Source organism: Hypomesus nipponensis, chromosome 9 (assembly GCF_054491055.1).
Source record: "Hypomesus nipponensis isolate SF chromosome 9, ASM5449105v1, whole genome shotgun sequence".
Classification (NCBI taxonomy): Eukaryota; Metazoa; Chordata; class Actinopteri; order Osmeriformes; family Osmeridae; genus Hypomesus; species Hypomesus nipponensis.
Window position 1 is genome coordinate 24,107,046 of NC_140369.1, and position 20,868 is coordinate 24,127,913.

Here is a 20,868-nt window from a genome sequence, read left to right on the forward strand (position 1 = left end):
GTGTCATCCAAAAATACTACCAGTGGAACGAGTTCTGTTGTTATGCCGTATTAATATTACAAGGGCAAAATCTGTCATTAATGGTTTAACCAAAAGAAAGAATTTGCTGGAAGGGAAATAATGGTAGAATTTGTGAAAGTTAGTGTAGAAAGTTGTGTCCAGTCAATCTTGAGTCTTATGTAATGAGTTTGTGTGACAAAGACAATTGGTTCAGTTACAAATGATGCAGTTCTAATGATGATGCTATTCAAGCTAGTTTTAATTCACTCAACAAGCAATTAATTTCCAGAAGTGATAAGTTGCCATTTATTCTCCACTTTTTTCCGGAACTTTTTATGATCTAATGGATTCTTAGGGTAAAGAAGGTTGCAGTCTAGAAGACATTCTTTTCTCAGAAAGCCAACGAGAGAGAGAGAGAGAGAGACAGAGAGAGAGAGACAGAGAGAGAGAGACAGAGAGACAGACAGAGAGAGAGAAAGAGAGAGAGAGAGAGAGAGAGAGAGAGAAAGAGAGAGACAGAGAGAGAGAGACAGGGAGACAGAGAGAGAGACAGAGAGAGACAGAGACAGAGAGACAGAGAGACAGAGAGAGAGAGACAGGGAGACAGAGAGAGAGACAGAGAGAGAGAGAGACAGAGAGACAGAGAGAGAGAGAGAGAGAGAGAGAGAGAGAGAGAGAGAGAGAGAGAGAGAGAGAGAGAGAGAGGGAAAGAGAGACAGAGACAGAGAGGGAGAGAGAGAGAGAGAGAGAGAGAGAGAGAGAGGGAAAGAGAGACAGAGACAGAGAGGGAGAGACAGGGAGACAGAGAGAGAGAGAGAGACAGAGAGAGACAGGGAGACAGAGAGAGACAGAGAGAGAGAGAGAGAGAGTTCTTTGGGTCCACCCTCTTTGACAGGATGTAGTCATCTGGCAGTCTGATAAACTTCCTGGAAGGCTCCATCCTAAGTCACATAGAGAAATTTAGCATCTCATACTTCATGACCAAACTCTGTTCTACTCTCCCCTAAACTTTGCAGTAGTGCCCCAGTAGTGGAGGGTGTTACCTGTCAAGTGAGTCCAGCTCCTCTCACTCTGAGCGCATCATCTGGCCCTCCGCCCGTTTCTGCTCTCTGAGCAGCTTTTTACGGATTGCAGACAATTTACAGAGGACTTCCTTCTTGTACTCTGGTAGGCCGTCTGACACACATACACACACATACCAGTTACAACTAATGTACAATGTGTTGGTTCTAGTTATATGGAACATTTTGTGTTTGTGTGTGTGTGTTACCTGCAGCTCTCAGCTCCTTCCTAACAGCTGGGACAGAAGGTGTCTGGGATTGGAGCCCTGAAAGAGAACCCGTCTAAAAGGTGTGTGGGGGGAAGAGAGACATCAGTTTCTACCTGTTTTCAGACCATGCTCTCCATACTACGTTTATGGTTTATACAAGCGGTAACCTACAGGCATGGGGGTGGTGGGGCATTTCCTGTCCATGCTGGGGGGACTGGGGGTGGACTGAGGTGCCCTGTGTCTCTTCTGGAGGGTGGGGATGGGGGGCGAGATCTCCCTTTGCATCTGCAGATAGACAGTAAGATGGGGATCATACTGATATTTCTGTTGGTTCAAATCTTTCTAATAAAGTTTTGTGGTCCTCTCACCTCTCGAATGCGCGCCTGTCTCTCTTTCTCATAGCGCATCCTCCCAGCAGCAATCTCCTCTTCCTCCACCTTTTTTGTCCTCTTCTCCTTTGCGAGACGGACCAGCTCCTTGTTTTTGGCCGTTTGCTGTTGTAAAAGGAGAAGACCAAACTTGATTTAGCTAATAACGGCTGAGTCACAAGAACACTCCTGAAAGAGAACACTCCTAAGAGGTGCCTGTGAGGGAAAGAGACATCTGTTTCTACCCGTTTTCAGATGATGCACTCCATAGCACGTTTATGGTTTATGCAAGCGGGTAACTTACAGACATGGAGGAGGTGGATCGTCTGCTGTCCATGCTGGGGGGACTGGGGGTGGACTGGGGGGCCCTGTGTCTCTTCTGGAGGGTGGGGATGGGGGGCGAGATCTCCCTTCGCATCTGCAGATAGACAGTAAGATGGGGATCATACTGATATTTCTGTTGGTTCAAATCTTTCTAATAAAGTTTTGTGGTCCTCTCACCTCTCGAATGCGCGCCTGTCTCTCTTTCTCATAGCGCATCCTCCCAGCAGCAATCTCCTTCTCCTCCACCTCTTTGTTCTTCTCCTCCACCTCTTTCCTCTTCTCCGCTGCAAGACGGACCAGCTCCTTGTTTTTGCCCCTTTTCTGTTGCAAGAAGAACACCAAACTTTATTGAGCCAATAACAGCTGAGTTACAAGAACATGTCACACTCGCTTAAAATCGACCCTTACGTCAAGTGTTTATTGTCCACACCATAAAAATCTAATTCTACTATCAAGATTGTTCAGCATTGTTATTCAAGAGTGTGTGGTCCACATAAGATAACTTGTATACTGTATATTGCAAACGCATATACAGTCATTTCTGCCATATCCCTCTTAGCCCATCAGTGCCCAGCTGACCTCCATCTCCTTGAGTTTTCGGATCTCCTTCTCCTCGTCAAACTCCCTCTTTATTTGAGCCCTCTGCTCTGCCAGCCTCCTCTCCTCCTTCGCCTCCTCCAGACGTAGCTTCTCCTTCTCCTCTGCCTCCTTAAGGTACTTCTCCTCAATCTGGACAGGGCCCAAAAGGTAAACGGTTTGTTATACAAAATCATGTACCTGTGTGTGTGTGTGTGTGTGTGTGCGTGTGTGTGTGCGTGTGTTTGTGTACAGTACACAACATCCTGCAAATCAATGGCTTGTTGAAGCTAAAAGACCCTATAGCCACCAAAGGCCAGGGTCTTGAAATCTAAACAGAACACATCCCAAACCATACCACACAGTACCTGTTGTTTTAGGGCAAGCTTATACTTATCCAGTTCAGTGAGTTGATGAAGCGTTGGCTGGTTAGGAAACACATTTCCTCTGGCATACATGGAGGTCTGGACAGGGGCAAAACCTGCAAAGATAAAGTAGAACAGTCATATGCATTTTGTGTACGTGTGTATTACATTTGCGTGAAATGATGTGATGTCTGCAGTGTGCCAGCTGGTGCAGTGACTGTCTACCAGAGACTGTGTTGATGGGAGGCAGTCTGTCCTCTCTCGGGATGGGCCTGGTGGCTTTTTTCAGAGAGGTCTCGGGGTTCAGCCAAGCTTCCTCATTCTGCTTGTGCATCTGCTTCAGGTCAGCTAGACAGGCAAAGTACAGTCAGACACTATACACAGAAATATCTGCCATCAACTGAACTCCAATCAACCTATGCAATCCTGTAGGGTGAGCCAACATGGAGTGTAAGTGAACCATGCTACAACGTACTAATGAGGTCCCCTTGGGTGTCTCTGAGGGGTGCGCCGCACCCTCCCCGGCCCCATGGGTCATAGTTTTTTATTTCGGCCTCCAGCTTGGCCTCGGCCCGGTCCCTCTCTGCCTTCTCCAACCTCCGGCGCTCCTGCTTCTCCTGGATCTGCAGGGATTCAAGGTTACAAAAGAATTTGGTGAGGAATACTGACTCGCCTGGCACTACATGTACCAGAGGTTTGAGGATAGACACAGTCAGCGTACACTATGACATCATCATGAACATGAGACTTTCAACTTGCACAACTCGAATAATTAGTCCTTTGTGAATAAAGATGGTCTTGTATTTACCTTTATCAGGTTATAAAAGCATAATGATTATTTCATTATGAAACAGAGTCGCTAAAGGCTCTAAATGGAAAGGATCCCCTTTGGGAATTAAAGTAACGTATAAAAAACATAAATCTACTTTGATGTACAACTGCTCTGTTTCATCTGACCAAAAGGCTACCTACTCCCTTTTCTCTACCCTTTCTGTTAAAAACCTTACATGCCACCATCACAAGGTCCACCTTGAAATTTCAGTCTCCATATCTCAATTTTAACCACAACACATCAAAGTTGATGAAGAACATTCCATGTTCTACAGTTCAGTCCACATTGTGGTGAGTTTGTTCTTTCAATCCCGAAACATTATCTATGAGCAGAACTAATTGCATTTGGTGTATTTTGGTACTGATTTCCAACTGATAGAGGTGGGGGGAGGAGGTCACCTGCTGTTCCAGTTCCTCCTGGTATGTTGGCGCCCTCCTCTCATCAGGCTCCACCCTTCCCAGTCTGGTGGTCCTGCTCTCTCTATAGGGGGGTCCACCCTCATCAGCCCAGGGACCCCTGCCCTCGGCCAGGTGGTGCCCCCAGTGCGCCCCTGTCTGCTGGTTAGCCAAAAAACTCCTGGAAATGTCACTGGTCTGGACATGATCAGAACCTGCAAAGATGAAATATATTACAACCATGTGTATTCCATGCACATTAGTGTATGTGTTATCTGCAATGTGCCAGCTGGTGCAGTGATTGTCTACCTGAGACTGCGTTGATGGGAGGCAGTCTGTCCTCTCTCAGGATGGGCCTGTTAGCTTTTTTCAGAGAGGTCTCGGGGTTCAGCCAAGCTTCCTCATTCTGCCTGTGCATCTGCTTCAGGTCAGCTAGATAGGCAAAGAACAGTCAGACACTATACACAGAAATATCTGCCATCGATTGAACTCCAATCAACTTATGCATTCCTGTAGGGTGAGCCAACATGGAATGTAAGTGAACCATGCTACAACGTACTAATGAGGTCCCCTTGGGTGTCTCTGAGGGGTGCGCCGCACCCTCCCCGGCCCCATGGGTTGTAGTTTTTTATTTCGGCCTCCAGCTTGGCCTCGGCCCGGTCCCTCTCTGCCTTCTCCAGCCTCCGGCGCTCCTGCTTCTCATGGATCGGCAGGGATTCAAGGTTATGAAGGAATTTGGTGAGAAATACTGACTCGCCTGGAACTACATGTACCAGAGGTTTGAGGATAGACACAGTCAGCGTACACTATGACAATGACATGAACATGAGACTTTTAACTTGCACAACTAGAATAATTTGTCCTTTGTGAATAAAGATGGTCTTGTATTTACCTTTATCAGGTTATAAAAGCATAATGATTGTTTCATTATGAAACAGAGTCGCTAAAGGCTCTAAATGGGAAGGATCCCCTTTGGGAATTAAAGTAACGTATAAAAAACACAAATCTACTTTGATGTACAACTGCTCTGTTTCATCTGACCAAAAGGCTACCTACTCCCTTTTCTCTACCCTTTCTGTCAAAAACCTTACATGCCACCATCACAAGGTCCACCTTGAAATTTCAGTCTCCACATCTCAATTTTAACCACAACATCTCAAAGTTGATGAAGAACATTCCATGTTCTACAGTTCAGTCCACAATATGGTGAGTTTGTTCTTTCAATCCCGAAAAATTATCTATGAGCAGAACTTATTGCATTTGGTGTATTTTGGTACTGATTTCCAACTGATAGAGGTGGGGGGAGGAGGTCACCTGCTGTTCCAGTTCCTCCTGGTATGTTGGCGCCCTCCTCTCATCAGGCTCCACCCTTCCCAGTCTGGTGGTCCTGCTCTCTCTATAGGGAGGTCCACCCTCCTCAGCCCGGGGACCCCTGCCCTCGGCCAGGTGGTGCCCCCAGTGCGCCCCTGTCTGCTGGTTAGCCAACAAACTCCTGGAAGTGTCACTGGTCTGGCCATGATCAGAACCTGCAAAGATGAAATATATTAAAACCATGTGTATTCCATGCACATTAAAGTATGTGTTATCTGCAATGTGCCAGCTGGTGCAGTGACTGTCTACCTGAGACTGCGTTGATAGGAGGCAGTCTGTCCTCTCTCCGGTTGGGCCTGGTGACATTGGCTTTTCTCTGAGAGGTCTCGGGGTTTAGCCAAGCTTCCTCATTCTGCCTGTGCATCTGCTTCAGGTCAGCTAGACAGGCAAATCATAAGAAGAGTTCAAATACAAGATTCCAAAGTAAAAATCAGCAGACCAGCAAACATTTTTACCCCTGCCTTCAAAACTGTTTAAAATGTGGCCCTCTACAAAGTGACTATATCAAATCATGTTATTTGTATAGCCCTTCTTACAAACAATGTCACAGAGGGCTTCACAGATCAGATGAGCAAGTATACATATATGGGGATGAGCCTGTATCTCTCATCAATTTAACACAGATCCACTTATGCGATCCTGAAAGGTGAGCCAACAATGAAGGTAAGTGAACCATGCTACAACGTACTTATGAGGTCCCCTCGGGTGTTTCTGAGGGGTGCGCCGCACCCTCCCCGGCCCCATGGGTTGTAGTTTTTCATTTCAGCCTCCATCTTGGCCTCAGCCCAGTCTCTTTCTTTCTTTTCCAGCCTCAGGCGCTCCTGCTTCTCCTGGATCTGGAGGGATTCAAGATTTTGAAGGAATATGGTGAGGAATACTGACTCCCCTGGAACCACATGTACCAGAGATTTGAGGATAGACCCAGCCTAGATTGTGACATAATCATGAACACGAGACTGACTTTCACTGGGTGAGACGGTCTAAATGGGATGAATCATACTAACTTACAAATGATGTTAAAAATCGATATATAAATCTACAACTTTTATAATTGATCTGACCAAAACATTCACTCCTCCATTCTCTGTGCCATTCACGTCAAAACATTACGTGCCCACCATCATTGCTCTACTTGTTTCAAACATAGACCAAGGTAAGACACAGAATCTCAACTCAAAGTTGATCAAGACAATTCCATGTATCATAGTAGGGAGGGGGGAGTCACCTGCTGTTCTAGTTCCTCTTTGTACGTTGGCGCCCTCCGCTCATCAGGCTCCACCCTTCCCAGTCTGGTGGTCCTGCTCTCTCTATAGGGAGGTCCACCCTCCTCAGCCCAGGGACCCCTGCCCTCGGCCGGGTGGTGGCCCATGTACACCCCTCTTCCCCCTTCAGTCAGAGTGGAGGGATCTCTTCTGAGGGAGGCACCGTACTCCTAGGAAAGAGAGAAAAGGCTTCATGCTATGAGCAGTGATCCATTTCAAATTACATTTACTCACCACAAATGAGGTGCAATTCACAGATCAGTATTCCTCTCACACCATTTATAAAATAAAAGCCAGTCAGCTCTCTGTACTCTACTGAATAAAGAGAAACTCACCCTTGTTTCCATGTAAGGACCATCTTGTTTTAAGTTTGGGTGAAGCTTCATTTTCTGAAACTTTGGCCCTCTGTTGCTTGGGAAAGTTCTCAAGTTCAGTTTTCTCAATTTTGCAGATGGAAAATTGTGAACACTTCTATGAACACAAGACGCTGTTTACCTACTAGTATTTGGCAACTGGTAAGGCACACAGGTAGCCTACTTAAGGCTTCTCTTCCAACTAAAGCACACCAAAAGTTCTCACAAATGATGTAACTCCCATATTTCTGACAGTGCTTGTTCTTAACTATGCAATGACACTAATATTAGTGGTACGCATTAAGACCTTCTCTCTGTACTGAGTTTCTGTTTGTGTCAGTCTTAGCTAATATCGGCTGCCAAAAAGCATCAGGCGTGACATCATAATGCTTTGGAATGCCAAGATGTGTCCGTTGCTATGTCAACTTCTGATTATGATGTCACGCCTGATGCTTCTTTGCAGGGAAGTTCCCTATGGTAAAAGTGGGGGTACGTGCACCCCGAAGGACGCGGATCGTTCTCTGGTGTATGCAAAATAAATCAGTGATTTTCCTTCCCAAACAATCCTTTTGATGATTGGCCGACTGCAGTGTCAGTATCACAAATAAACACATGCACTCTAGGCCTAGTGAATCAACAGAATAATATCATCACAATGTCTAATATGTCGGCTAAGGGATAATGTTGAAATGATATCATTAGGCTACCAAATAACAGTGTGTGAATAGCGCATGGTCATTTACTTTTGTTCGTATGTTGAGTAAACATTTGCATCCCGCCGACACAATTCATTCATTCATTTTACAAGTTACATCGGAAAGTCATCAATAGGCCTACTAAGTATCTTGATTTGATCAGTAACACTCCTGAAGTTTTAATGTATTTAAATGGTTATCATGAAGATTTTGATCTCATTAGGCCTACAGCTTACCATTCTTTGTCAAGAACGGTCTGAAACAAAATCCTGTATTTACCTCAGTGTATTCCCTAAATGCTTTGAGCTGTGTGTGTCATCCAAAAATACTACCAGTGGAACGAGTTCTGTTGTTATGCCGTATTAATATTACAAGGGCAAAATCTGTCATTAATGGTTTAACCAAAAGAAAGAATTTGCTGGAAGGGAAATAATGGTAGAATTTGTGAAAGTTAGTGTAGAAAGTTGTGTCCAGTCAATCTTGAGTCTTATGTAATGAGTTTGTGTGACAAAGACAATTGGTTCAGTTACAAATGATGCAGTTCTAATGATGATGCTATTCAAGCTAGTTTTAATTCACTCAACAAGCAATTAATTTCCAGAAGTGATAAGTTGCCATTTATTCTCCACTTTTTTCCGGAACTTTTTATGATCTAATGGATTCTTAGGGTAAAGAAGGTTGCAGTCTAGAAGACATTCTTTTCTCAGAAAGCCAACGAGAGAGAGAGAGAGAGAGACAGAGAGAGAGAGACAGAGAGAGAGAGACAGAGAGACAGACAGAGAGAGAGAAAGAGAGAGAGATAGAGAGAGAGAGAGAGAGAGAGAGAGACAGAGAGAGAGAGACAGGGAGACAGAGAGAGAGACAGAGAGAGACAGAGACAGAGAGACAGAGAGACAGAGAGAGAGAGACAGGGAGACAGAGAGAGAGACAGAGAGAGAGAGAGACAGAGAGACAGAGAGAGAGAGAGAGAGAGAGAGAGAGAGAGAGAGAGAGAGAGAGAGAGAGAGGGAAAGAGAGACAGAGACAGAGAGGGAGAGAGAGAGAGAGAGAGAGAGAGAGAGAGAGGGAAAGAGAGACAGAGACAGAGAGGGAGAGACAGGGAGACAGAGAGAGAGAGAGAGACAGACAGAGAGACAGAGAGAGACAGGGAGACAGAGAGAGACAGAGAGAGAGAGAGAGAGAGTTCTTTGGGTCCACCCTCTTTGACAGGATGTAGTCATCTGGCAGTCTGATAAACTTCCTGGAAGGCTCCATCCTAAGTCACATAGAGAAATTTAGCATCTCATACTTCATGACCAAACTCTGTTCTACTCTCCCCTAAACTTTGCAGTAGTGCCCCAGTAGTGGAGGGTGTTACCTGTCAAGTGAGTCCAGCTCCTCTCACTCTGAGCGCATCATCTGGCCCTCCGCCCGTTTCTGCTCTCTGAGCAGCTTTTTACGGATTGCAGACAATTTACAGAGGACTTCCTTCTTGTACTCTGGTAGGCCGTCTGACACACATACACACACATACCAGTTACAACTAATGTACAATGTGTTGGTTCTAGTTATATGGAACATTTTGTGTTTGTGTGTGTGTGTTACCTGCAGCTCTCAGCTCCTTCCTAACAGCTGGGACAGAAGGTGTCTGGGATTGGAGCCCTGAAAGAGAACCCGTCTAAAAGGTGTGTGGGGGGAAGAGAGACATCAGTTTCTACCTGTTTTCAGACCATGCTCTCCATACTACGTTTATGGTTTATACAAGCGGTAACCTACAGGCATGGGGGTGGTGGGGCATTTCCTGTCCATGCTGGGGGGACTGGGGGTGGACTGAGGTGCCCTGTGTCTCTTCTGGAGGGTGGGGATGGGGGGCGAGATCTCCCTTTGCATCTGCAGATAGACAGTAAGATGGGGATCATACTGATATTTCTGTTGGTTCAAATCTTTCTAATAAAGTTTTGTGGTCCTCTCACCTCTCGAATGCGCGCCTGTCTCTCTTTCTCATAGCGCATCCTCCCAGCAGCAATCTCCTCTTCCTCCACCTTTTTTGTCCTCTTCTCCTTTGCGAGACGGACCAGCTCCTTGTTTTTGGCCGTTTGCTGTTGTAAAAGGAGAAGACCAAACTTGATTTAGCTAATAACGGCTGAGTCACAAGAACACTCCTGAAAGAGAACACTCCTAAGAGGTGCCTGTGAGGGAAAGAGACATCTGTTTCTACCCGTTTTCAGATGATGCACTCCATAGCACGTTTATGGTTTATGCAAGCGGGTAACTTACAGACATGGAGGAGGTGGATCGTCTGCTGTCCATGCTGGGGGGACTGGGGGTGGACTGGGGGGCCCTGTGTCTCTTCTGGAGGGTGGGGATGGGGGGCGAGATCTCCCTTCGCATCTGCAGATAGACAGTAAGATGGGGATCATACTGATATTTCTGTTGGTTCAAATCTTTCTAATAAAGTTTTGTGGTCCTCTCACCTCTCGAATGCGCGCCTGTCTCTCTTTCTCATAGCGCATCCTCCCAGCAGCAATCTCCTTCTCCTCCACCTCTTTGTTCTTCTCCTCCACCTCTTTCCTCTTCTCCGCTGCAAGACGGACCAGCTCCTTGTTTTTGCCCCTTTTCTGTTGCAAGAAGAACACCAAACTTTATTGAGCCAATAACAGCTGAGTTACAAGAACATGTCACACTCGCTTAAAATCGACCCTTACGTCAAGTGTTTATTGTCCACACCATAAAAATCTAATTCTACTATCAAGATTGTTCAGCATTGTTATTCAAGAGTGTGTGGTCCACATAAGATAACTTGTATACTGTATATTGCAAACGCATATACAGTCATTTCTGCCATATCCCTCTTAGCCCATCAGTGCCCAGCTGACCTCCATCTCCTTGAGTTTTCGGATCTCCTTCTCCTCGTCAAACTCCCTCTTTATTTGAGCCCTCTGCTCTGCCAGCCTCCTCTCCTCCTTCGCCTCCTCCAGACGTAGCTTCTCCTTCTCCTCTGCCTCCTTAAGGTACTTCTCCTCAATCTGGACAGGGCCCAAAAGGTAAACGGTTTGTTATACAAAATCATGTACCTGTGTGTGTGTGTGTGTGTGTGTGCGTGTGTGTGTGCGTGTGTTTGTGTACAGTACACAACATCCTGCAAATCAATGGCTTGTTGAAGCTAAAAGACCCTATAGCCACCAGAGGCCAGGGTCTTGAAATCTAAACAGAACACATCCCAAACCATACCACACAGTACCTGTTGTTTTAGGGCAAGCTTATACTTATCCAGTTCAGTGAGTTGATGAAGCGTTGGCTGGTTAGGAAACACATTTCCTCTGGCATACATGGAGGTCTGGACAGGGGCAAAACCTGCAAAGATAAAGTAGAACAGTCATATGCATTTTGTGTACGTGTGTATTACATTTGCGTGAAATGATGTGATGTCTGCAGTGTGCCAGCTGGTGCAGTGACTGTCTACCAGAGACTGTGTTGATGGGAGGCAGTCTGTCCTCTCTCGGGATGGGCCTGGTGGCTTTTTTCAGAGAGGTCTCGGGGTTCAGCCAAGCTTCCTCATTCTGCTTGTGCATCTGCTTCAGGTCAGCTAGACAGGCAAAGTACAGTCAGACACTATACACAGAAATATCTGCCATCAACTGAACTCCAATCAACCTATGCAATCCTGTAGGGTGAGCCAACATGGAGTGTAAGTGAACCATGCTACAACGTACTAATGAGGTCCCCTTGGGTGTCTCTGAGGGGTGCGCCGCACCCTCCCCGGCCCCATGGGTCATAGTTTTTTATTTCGGCCTCCAGCTTGGCCTCGGCCCGGTCCCTCTCTGCCTTCTCCAACCTCCGGCGCTCCTGCTTCTCCTGGATCTGCAGGGATTCAAGGTTACAAAAGAATTTGGTGAGGAATACTGACTCGCCTGGCACTACATGTACCAGAGGTTTGAGGATAGACACAGTCAGCGTACACTATGACATCATCATGAACATGAGACTTTCAACTTGCACAACTCGAATAATTAGTCCTTTGTGAATAAAGATGGTCTTGTATTTACCTTTATCAGGTTATAAAAGCATAATGATTATTTAATTATGAAACAGAGTCGCTAAAGGCTCTAAATGGGAAGGATCCCCTTTGTGAATTAAAGTAACGTATAAAAAACATAAATCTACTTTGATGTACAACTGCTCTGTTTCATCTGACCAAAAGGCTACCTACTCCCTTTTCTCTACCCTTTCTGTTAAAAACCTTACATGCCACCATCACAAGGTCCACCTTGAAATTTCAGTCTCCATATCTCAATTTTAACCACAACACATCAAAGTTGATGAAGAACATTCCATGTTCTACAGTTCAGTCCACATTGTGGTGAGTTTGTTCTTTCAATCCCGAAACATTATCTATGAGCAGAACTAATTGCATTTGGTGTATTTTGGTACTGATTTCCAACTGATAGAGGTGGGGGGGGGGGGGGAGGAGGTCACCTGCTGTTCCAGTTCCTCCTGGTATGTTGGCGCCCTCCTCTCATCAGGCTCCACCCTTCCCAGTCTGGTGGTCCTGCTCTCTCTATAGGGGGGTCCACCCTCATCAGCCCAGGGACCCCTGCCCTCGGCCAGGTGGTGCCCCCAGTGCGCCCCTGTCTGCTGGTTAGCCAAAAAACTCCTGGAAATGTCACTGGTCTGGACATGATCAGAACCTGCAAAGATGAAATATATTACAACCATGTGTATTCCATGCACATTAGTGTATGTGTTATCTGCAATGTGCCAGCTGGTGCAGTGATTGTCTACCTGAGACTGCGTTGATGGGAGGCAGTCTGTCCTCTCTCAGGATGGGCCTGTTAGCTTTTTTCAGAGAGGTCTCGGGGTTCAGCCAAGCTTCCTCATTCTGCCTGTGCATCTGCTTCAGGTCAGCTAGATAGGCAAAGAACAGTCAGACACTATACACAGAAATATCTGCCATCGATTGAACTCCAATCAACTTATGCATTCCTGTAGGGTGAGCCAACATGGAATGTAAGTGAACCATGCTACAACGTACTAATGAGGTCCCCTTGGGTGTCTCTGAGGGGTGCGCCGCACCCTCCCCGGCCCCATGGGTTGTAGTTTTTTATTTCGGCCTCCAGCTTGGCCTCGGCCCGGTCCCTCTCTGCCTTCTCCAGCCTCCGGCGCTCCTGCTTCTCATGGATCGGCAGGGATTCAAGGTTATGAAGGAATTTGGTGAGAAATACTGACTCGCCTGGAACTACATGTACCAGAGGTTTGAGGATAGACACAGTCAGCGTACACTATGACAATGACATGAACATGAGACTTTTAACTTGCACAACTAGAATAATTTGTCCTTTGTGAATAAAGATGGTCTTGTATTTACCTTTATCAGGTTATAAAAGCATAATGATTGTTTCATTATGAAACAGAGTCGCTAAAGGCTCTAAATGGGAAGGATCCCCTTTGGGAATTAAAGTAACGTATAAAAAACACAAATCTACTTTGATGTACAACTGCTCTGTTTCATCTGACCAAAAGGCTACCTACTCCCTTTTCTCTACCCTTTCTGTCAAAAACCTTACATGCCACCATCACAAGGTCCACCTTGAAATTTCAGTCTCCACATCTCAATTTTAACCACAACATCTCAAAGTTGATGAAGAACATTCCATGTTCTACAGTTCAGTCCACATTATGGTGAGTTTGTTCTTTCAATCCCGAAAAATTATCTATGAGCAGAACTTATTGCATTTGGTGTATTTTGGTACTGATTTCCAACTGATAGAGGTGGGGGAGGAGGTCACCTGCTGTTCCAGTTCCTCCTGGTATGTTGGCGCCCTCCTCTCATCAGGCTCCACCCTTCCCAGTCTGGTGGTCCTGCTCTCTCTATAGGGAGGTCCACCCTCCTCAGCCCGGGGACCCCTGCCCTCGGCCAGGTGGTGCCCCCAGTGCGCCCCTGTCTGCTGGTTAGCCAACAAACTCCTGGAAGTGTCACTGGTCTGGCCATGATCAGAACCTGCAAAGATGAAATATATTAAAACCATGTGTATTCCATGCACATTAAAGTATGTGTTATCTGCAATGTGCCAGCTGGTGCAGTGACTGTCTACCTGAGACTGCGTTGATAGGAGGCAGTCTGTCCTCTCTCCGGTTGGGCCTGGTGACATTGGCTTTTCTCTGAGAGGTCTCGGGGTTTAGCCAAGCTTCCTCATTCTGCCTGTGCATCTGCTTCAGGTCAGCTAGACAGGCAAATCATAAGAAGAGTTCAAATACAAGATTCCAAAGTAAAAATCAGCAGACCAGCAAACATTTTTACCCCTGCCTTCAAAACTGTTTAAAATGTGGCCCTCTACAAAGTGACTATATCAAATCATGTTATTTGTATAGCCCTTCTTACAAACAATGTCACAGAGGGCTTCACAGATCAGATGAGCAAGTATACATATATGGGGATGAGCCTGTATCTCTCATCAATTTAACACAGATCCACTTATGCGATCCTGAAAGGTGAGCCAACAATGAAGGTAAGTGAACCATGCTACAACGTACTTATGAGGTCCCCTCGGGTGTTTCTGAGGGGTGCGCCGCACCCTCCCCGGCCCCATGGGTTGTAGTTTTTCATTTCAGCCTCCATCTTGGCCTCAGCCCAGTCTCTTTCTTTCTTTTCCAGCCTCAGGCGCTCCTGCTTCTCCTGGATCTGGAGGGATTCAAGATTTTGAAGGAATATGGTGAGGAATACTGACTCCCCTGGAACCACATGTACCAGAGATTTGAGGATAGACCCAGCCTAGATTGTGACATAATCATGAACACGAGACTGACTTTCACTGGGTGAGACGGTCTAAATGGGATGAATCATACTAACTTACAAATGATGTTAAAAATCGATATATAAATCTACAACTTTTATAATTGATCTGACCAAAACATTCACTCCTCCATTCTCTGTGCCATTCACGTCAAAACATTACGTGCCCACCATCATTGCTCTACTTGTTTCAAACATAGACCAAGGTAAGACACAGAATCTCAACTCAAAGTTGATCAAGACAATTCCATGTATCATAGTAGGGAGGGGGGAGTCACCTGCTGTTCTAGTTCCTCTTTGTACGTTGGCGCCCTCCGCTCATCAGGCTCCACCCTTCCCAGTCTGGTGGTCCTGCTCTCTCTATAGGGAGGTCCACCCTCCTCAGCCCAGGGACCCCTGCCCTCGGCCGGGTGGTGGCCCATGTACACCCCTCTTCCCCCTTCAGTCAGAGTGGAGGGATCTCTTCTGAGGGAGGCACCGTACTCCTAGGAAAGAGAGAAAAGGCTTCATGCTATGAGCAGTGATCCATTTCAAATTACATTTACTCACCACAAATGAGGTGCAATTCACAGATCAGTATTCCTCTCACACCATTTATAAAATAAAAGCCAGTCAGCTCTCTGTACTCTACTGAATAAAGAGAAACTCACCCTTGTTTCCATGTAAGGACCATCTTGTTTTAAGTTTGGGTGAAGCTTCATTTTCTGAAACTTTGGCCCTCTGTTGCTTGGGAAAGTTCTCAAGTTCAGTTTTCTCAATTTTGCAGATGGAAAATTGTGAACACTTCTATGAACACAAGACGCTGTTTACCTACTAGTATTTGGCAACTGGTAAGGCACACAGGTAGCCTACTTAAGGCTTCTCTTCCAACTAAAGCACACCAAAAGTTCTCACAAATGATGTAACTCCCATATTTCTGACAGTGCTTGTTCTTAACTATGCAATGACACTAATATTAGTGGTACGCATTAAGACCTTCTCTCTGTACTGAGTTTCTGTTTGTGTCAGTCTTAGCTAATATCGGCTGCCAAAAAGCATCAGGCGTGACATCATAATGCTTTGGAATGCCAAGATGTGTCCGTTGCTATGTCAACTTCTGATTATGATGTCACGCCTGATGCTTCTTTGCAGGGAAGTTCCCTATGGTAAAAGTGGGGGTACGTGCACCCCGAAGGACGCGGATCGTTCTCTGGTGTATGCAAAATAAATCAGTGATTTTCCTTCCCAAACAATCCTTTTGATGATTGGCCGACTGCAGTGTCAGTATCACAAATAAACACATGCACTCTAGGCCTAGTGAATCAACAGAATAATATCATCACAATGTCTAATATGTCGGCTAAGGGATAATGTTGAAATGATATCATTAGGCTACCAAATAACAGTGTGTGAATAGCGCATGGTCATTTACTTTTGTTCGTATGTTGAGTAAACATTTGCATCCCGCCGACACAATTCATTCATTCATTTTACAAGTTACATCGGAAAGTCATCAATAGGCCTACTAAGTATCTTGATTTGATCAGTAACACTCCTGAAGTTTTAATGTATTTAAATGGTTATCATGAAGATTTTGATCTCATTAGGCCTACAGCTTACCATTCTTTGTCAAGAACGGTCTGAAACAAAATCCTGTATTTACCTCAGTGTATTCCCTAAATGCTTTGAGCTGTGTGTGTCATCCAAAAATACTACCAGTGGAACGAGTTCTGTTGTTATGCCGTATTAATATTACAAGGGCAAAATCTGTCATTAATGGTTTAACCAAAAGAAAGAATTTGCTGGAAGGGAAATAATGGTAGAATTTGTGAAAGTTAGTGTAGAAAGTTGTGTCCAGTCAATCTTGAGTCTTATGTAATGAGTTTGTGTGACAAAGACAATTGGTTCAGTTACAAATGATGCAGTTCTAATGATGATGCTATTCAAGCTAGTTTTAATTCACTCAACAAGCAATTAATTTCCAGAAGTGATAAGTTGCCATTTATTCTCCACTTTTTTCCGGAACTTTTTATGATCTAATGGATTCTTAGGGTAAAGAAGGTTGCAGTCTAGAAGACATTCTTTTCTCAGAAAGCCAACGAGAGAGAGAGAGAGAGAGACAGAGAGAGAGAGACAGAGAGACAGACAGAGAGAGAGAAAGAGAGAGAGAGAGAGAGAGAGAGAGAGAGAAAGAGAGAGACAGAGAGAGAGAGACAGGGAGACAGAGAGAGAGACAGAGAGAGACAGAGACAGAGAGACAGAGAGACAGAGAGAGAGAGACAGGGAGACAGAGAGAGAGACAGAGAGAGAGAGAGACAGAGAGACAGAGAGAGAGAGAGAGAGAGAGAGAGAGAGAGAGAGAGAGAGAGAGAGGGAAAGAGAGACAGAGACAGAGAGGGAGAGAGAGAGAGAGAGAGAGAGAGAGAGAGAGGGAAAGAGAGACAGAGACAGAGAGGGAGAGACAGGGAGACAGAGAGAGAGAGAGAGACAGACAGAGAGACAGAGAGAGACAGGGAGACAGAGAGAGACAGAGAGAGAGAGAGAGAGAGTTCTTTGGGTCCACCCTCTTTGACAGGATGTAGTCATCTGGCAGTCTGATAAACTTCCTGGAAGGCTCCATCCTAAGTCACATAGAGAAATTTAGCATCTCATACTTCATGACCAAACTCTGTTCTACTCTCCCCTAAACTTTGCAGTAGTGCCCCAGTAGTGGAGGGTGTTACCTGTCAAGTGAGTCCAGCTCCTCTCACTCTGAGCGCATCATCTGGCCCTCCGCCCGTTTCTGCTCTCTGAGCAGCTTTTTACGGATTGCAGACAATTTACAGAGGACTTCCTTCTTGTACTCTGGTAGGCCGTCTGACACACATACACACACATACCAGTTACAACTAATGTACAATGTGTTGGTTCTAGTTATATGGAACATTTTGTGTTTGTGTGTGTGTGTTACCTGCAGCTCTCAGCTCCTTCCTAACAGCTGGGACAGAAGGTGTCTGGGATTGGAGCCCTGAAAGAGAACCCGTCTAAAAGGTGTGTGGGGGGAAGAGAGACATCAGTTTCTACCTGTTTTCAGACCATGCTCTCCATACTACGTTTATGGTTTATACAAGCGGTAACCTACAGGCATGGGGGTGGTGGGGCATTTCCTGTCCATGCTGGGGGGACTGGGGGTGGACTGAGGTGCCCTGTGTCTCTTCTGGAGGGTGGGGATGGGGGGCGAGATCTCCCTTTGCATCTGCAGATAGACAGTAAGATGGGGATCATACTGATATTTCTGTTGGTTCAAATCTTTCTAATAAAGTTTTGTGGTCCTCTCACCTCTCGAATGCGCGCCTGTCTCTCTTTCTCATAGCGCATCCTCCCAGCAGCAATCTCCTCTTCCTCCACCTTTTTTGTCCTCTTCTCCTTTGCGAGACGGACCAGCTCCTTGTTTTTGGCCGTTTGCTGTTGTAAAAGGAGAAGACCAAACTTGATTTAGCTAATAACGGCTGAGTCACAAGAACACTCCTGAAAGAGAACACTCCTAAGAGGTGCCTGTGAGGGAAAGAGACATCTGTTTCTACCCGTTTTCAGATGATGCACTCCATAGCACGTTTATGGTTTATGCAAGCGGGTAACTTACAGACATGGAGGAGGTGGATCGTCTGCTGTCCATGCTGGGGGGACTGGGGGTGGACTGGGGGGCCCTGTGTCTCTTCTGGAGGGTGGGGATGGGGGGCGAGATCTCCCTTCGCATCTGCAGATAGACAGTAAGATGGGGATCATACTGATATTTCTGTTGGTTCAAATCTTTCTAATAAAGTTTTGTGGTCCTCTCACCTCTCGAATGCGCGCCTGTCTCTCTTTCTCATAGCGCATCCTCCCAGCAGCAATCTCCTTCTCCTCCACCTCTTTGTTCTTCTCCTCCACCTCTTTCCTCTTCTCCGCTGCAAGACGGACCAGCTCCTTGTTTTTGCCCCTTTTCTGTTGCAAGAAGAACACCAAACTTTATTGAGCCAATAACAGCTGAGTTACAAGAACATGTCACACTCGCTTAAAATCGACCCTTACGTCAAGTGTTTATTGTCCACACCATAAAAATCTAATTCTACTATCAAGATTGTTCAGCATTGTTATTCAAGAGTGTGTGGTCCACATAAGATAACTTGTATACTGTATATTGCAAACGCATATACAGTCATTTCTGCCATATCCCTCTTAGCCCATCAGTGCCCAGCTGACCTCCATCTCCTTGAGTTTTCGGATCTCCTTCTCCTCGTCAAACTCCCTCTTTATTTGAGCCCTCTGCTCTGCCAGCCTCCTCTCCTCCTTCGCCTCCTCCAGACGTAGCTTCTCCTTCTCCTCTGCCTCCTTAAGGTACTTCTCCTCAATCTGGACAGGGCCCAAAAGGTAAACGGTTTGTTATACAAAATCATGTACCTGTGTGTGTGTGTGTGTGTGTGTGCGTGTGTGTGTGCGTGTGTTTGTGTACAGTACACAACATCCTGCAAATCAATGGCTTGTTGAAGCTAAAAGACCCTATAGCCACCAGAGGCCAGGGTCTTGAAATCTAAACAGAACACATCCCAAACCATACCACACAGTACCTGTTGTTTTAGGGCAAGCTTATACTTATCCAGTTCAGTGAGTTGATGAAGCGTTGGCTGGTTAGGAAACACATTTCCTCTGGCATACATGGAGGTCTGGACAGGGGCAAAACCTGCAAAGATAAAGTAGAACAGTCATATGCATTTTGTGTACGTGTGTATTACATTTGCGTGAAATGATGTGATGTCTGCAGTGTGCCAGCTGGTGCAGTGACTGTCTACCAGAGACTGTGTTGATGGGAGGCAGTCTGTCCTCTCTCGGGATGGGCCTGGTGGCTTTTTTCAGAGAGGTCTCGGGGTTCAGCCAAGCTTCCTCATTCTGCTTGTGCATCTGCTTCAGGTCAGCTAGACAGGCAAAGTACAGTCAGACACTATACACAGAAATATCTGCCATCAACTGAACTCCAATCAACCTATGCAATCCTGTAGGGTGAGCCAACATGGAGTGTAAGTGAACCATGCTACAACGTACTAATGAGGTCCCCTTGGGTGTCTCTGAGGGGTGCGCCGCACCCTCCCCGGCCCCATGGGTCATAGTTTTTTATTTCGGCCTCCAGCTTGGCCTCGGCCCGGTCCCTCTCTGCCTTCTCCAACCTCCGGCGCTCCTGCTTCTCCTGGATCTGCAGGGATTCAAGGTTACAAAAGAATTTGGTGAGGAATACTGACTCGCCTGGCACTACATGTACCAGAGGTTTGAGGATAGACACAGTCAGCGTACACTATGACATCATCATGAACATGAGACTTTCAACTTGCACAACTCGAATAATTAGTCCTTTGTGAATAAAGATGGTCTTGTATTTACCTTTATCAGGTTATAAAAGCATAATGATTATTTAATTATGAAACAGAGTCGCTAAAGGCTCTAAATGGGAAGGATCCCCTTTGTGAATTAAAGTAACGTATAAAAAACATAAATCTACTTTGATGTACAACTGCTCTGTTTCATCTGACCAAAAGGCTACCTACTCCCTTTTCTCTACCCTTTCTGTCAAAAACCTTACATGCCACCATCACAAGGTCCACCTTGAAATTTCAGTCTCCACATCTCAATTTTAACCACAACACATCAAAGTTGATGAAGAACATTCCATGTTCTACAGTTCAGTCCACATTATGATGAGTTTGTTCTTTCAATCCCGAAAAATTATCTATGAGCAGAACTAATTGCATTTGGTGTATTTTGGTACTGATATCCAACTGATAGAGGTGGGGGGAGGAGGTCACCTGCTGTTCCAGTTCCTCCTGGTATGTTGGCGCCCTCCTCTCATCAGGCTCCACCCTTCCCAGTCTGGTGGTCCTGCTCTCTCTATAGGGGGGTCCACCCTCATCAGCCCAGGGACCCCTGCCCTCGGCCAGGTGGTGCCCCCAGTGCGCCCCTGTCTGCTGGTTAGCCAAAAAACTCCTGGAAATGTCACTGGTCTGGACATGATCAGAACCTGCAAAGATGAAATATATTACAACCATGTGTATTCCATGCACATTAATGTATGTGTTATCTGCAATGTGCCAGCTGGTGCAGTGACTGTCTACCTGAGACTGCGTTGATGGGAGGCAGTCTGTCCTCTCTCAGGATGGGCCTGTTAGCTTTTTTCAGAGAGGTCTCGGGGTTCAGCCAAGCTTCCTCATTCTGCCTGTGCATCTGCTTCAGGTCAGCTAGATAGGCAAAGAACAGTCAGACACTATACACAGAAATATCTGCCATCGATTGAACTCCAATCAA

General features: G+C 45.8%; 2 long non-coding RNA genes across 2 annotated transcripts; both read right to left on the reverse strand.

Annotated features, from left to right (window-relative positions):
* Positions 1-10,286: 10,286 nt before the first annotated feature.
* LOC146273596 (uncharacterized) lies at positions 10,287-11,487 on the reverse strand. The gene is made up of 3 exons (XR_014766423.1): positions 11,254-11,487; positions 10,667-11,144; positions 10,287-10,408 (listed from the first exon to the last, which is right to left on the reverse strand). It is a non-coding gene; the product is annotated as an uncharacterized LOC146273596 (long non-coding RNA).
* Positions 11,488-18,400: 6,913 nt separating this feature from the next.
* On the reverse strand, positions 18,401-19,576 carry LOC146273597 (uncharacterized). Its single transcript, XR_014766422.1, has 3 exons — positions 19,368-19,576; positions 18,781-19,258; positions 18,401-18,522 (listed from the first exon to the last, which is right to left on the reverse strand). It is a non-coding gene; the product is annotated as an uncharacterized LOC146273597 (long non-coding RNA).
* Positions 19,577-20,868: the final 1,292 nt, after the last annotated feature.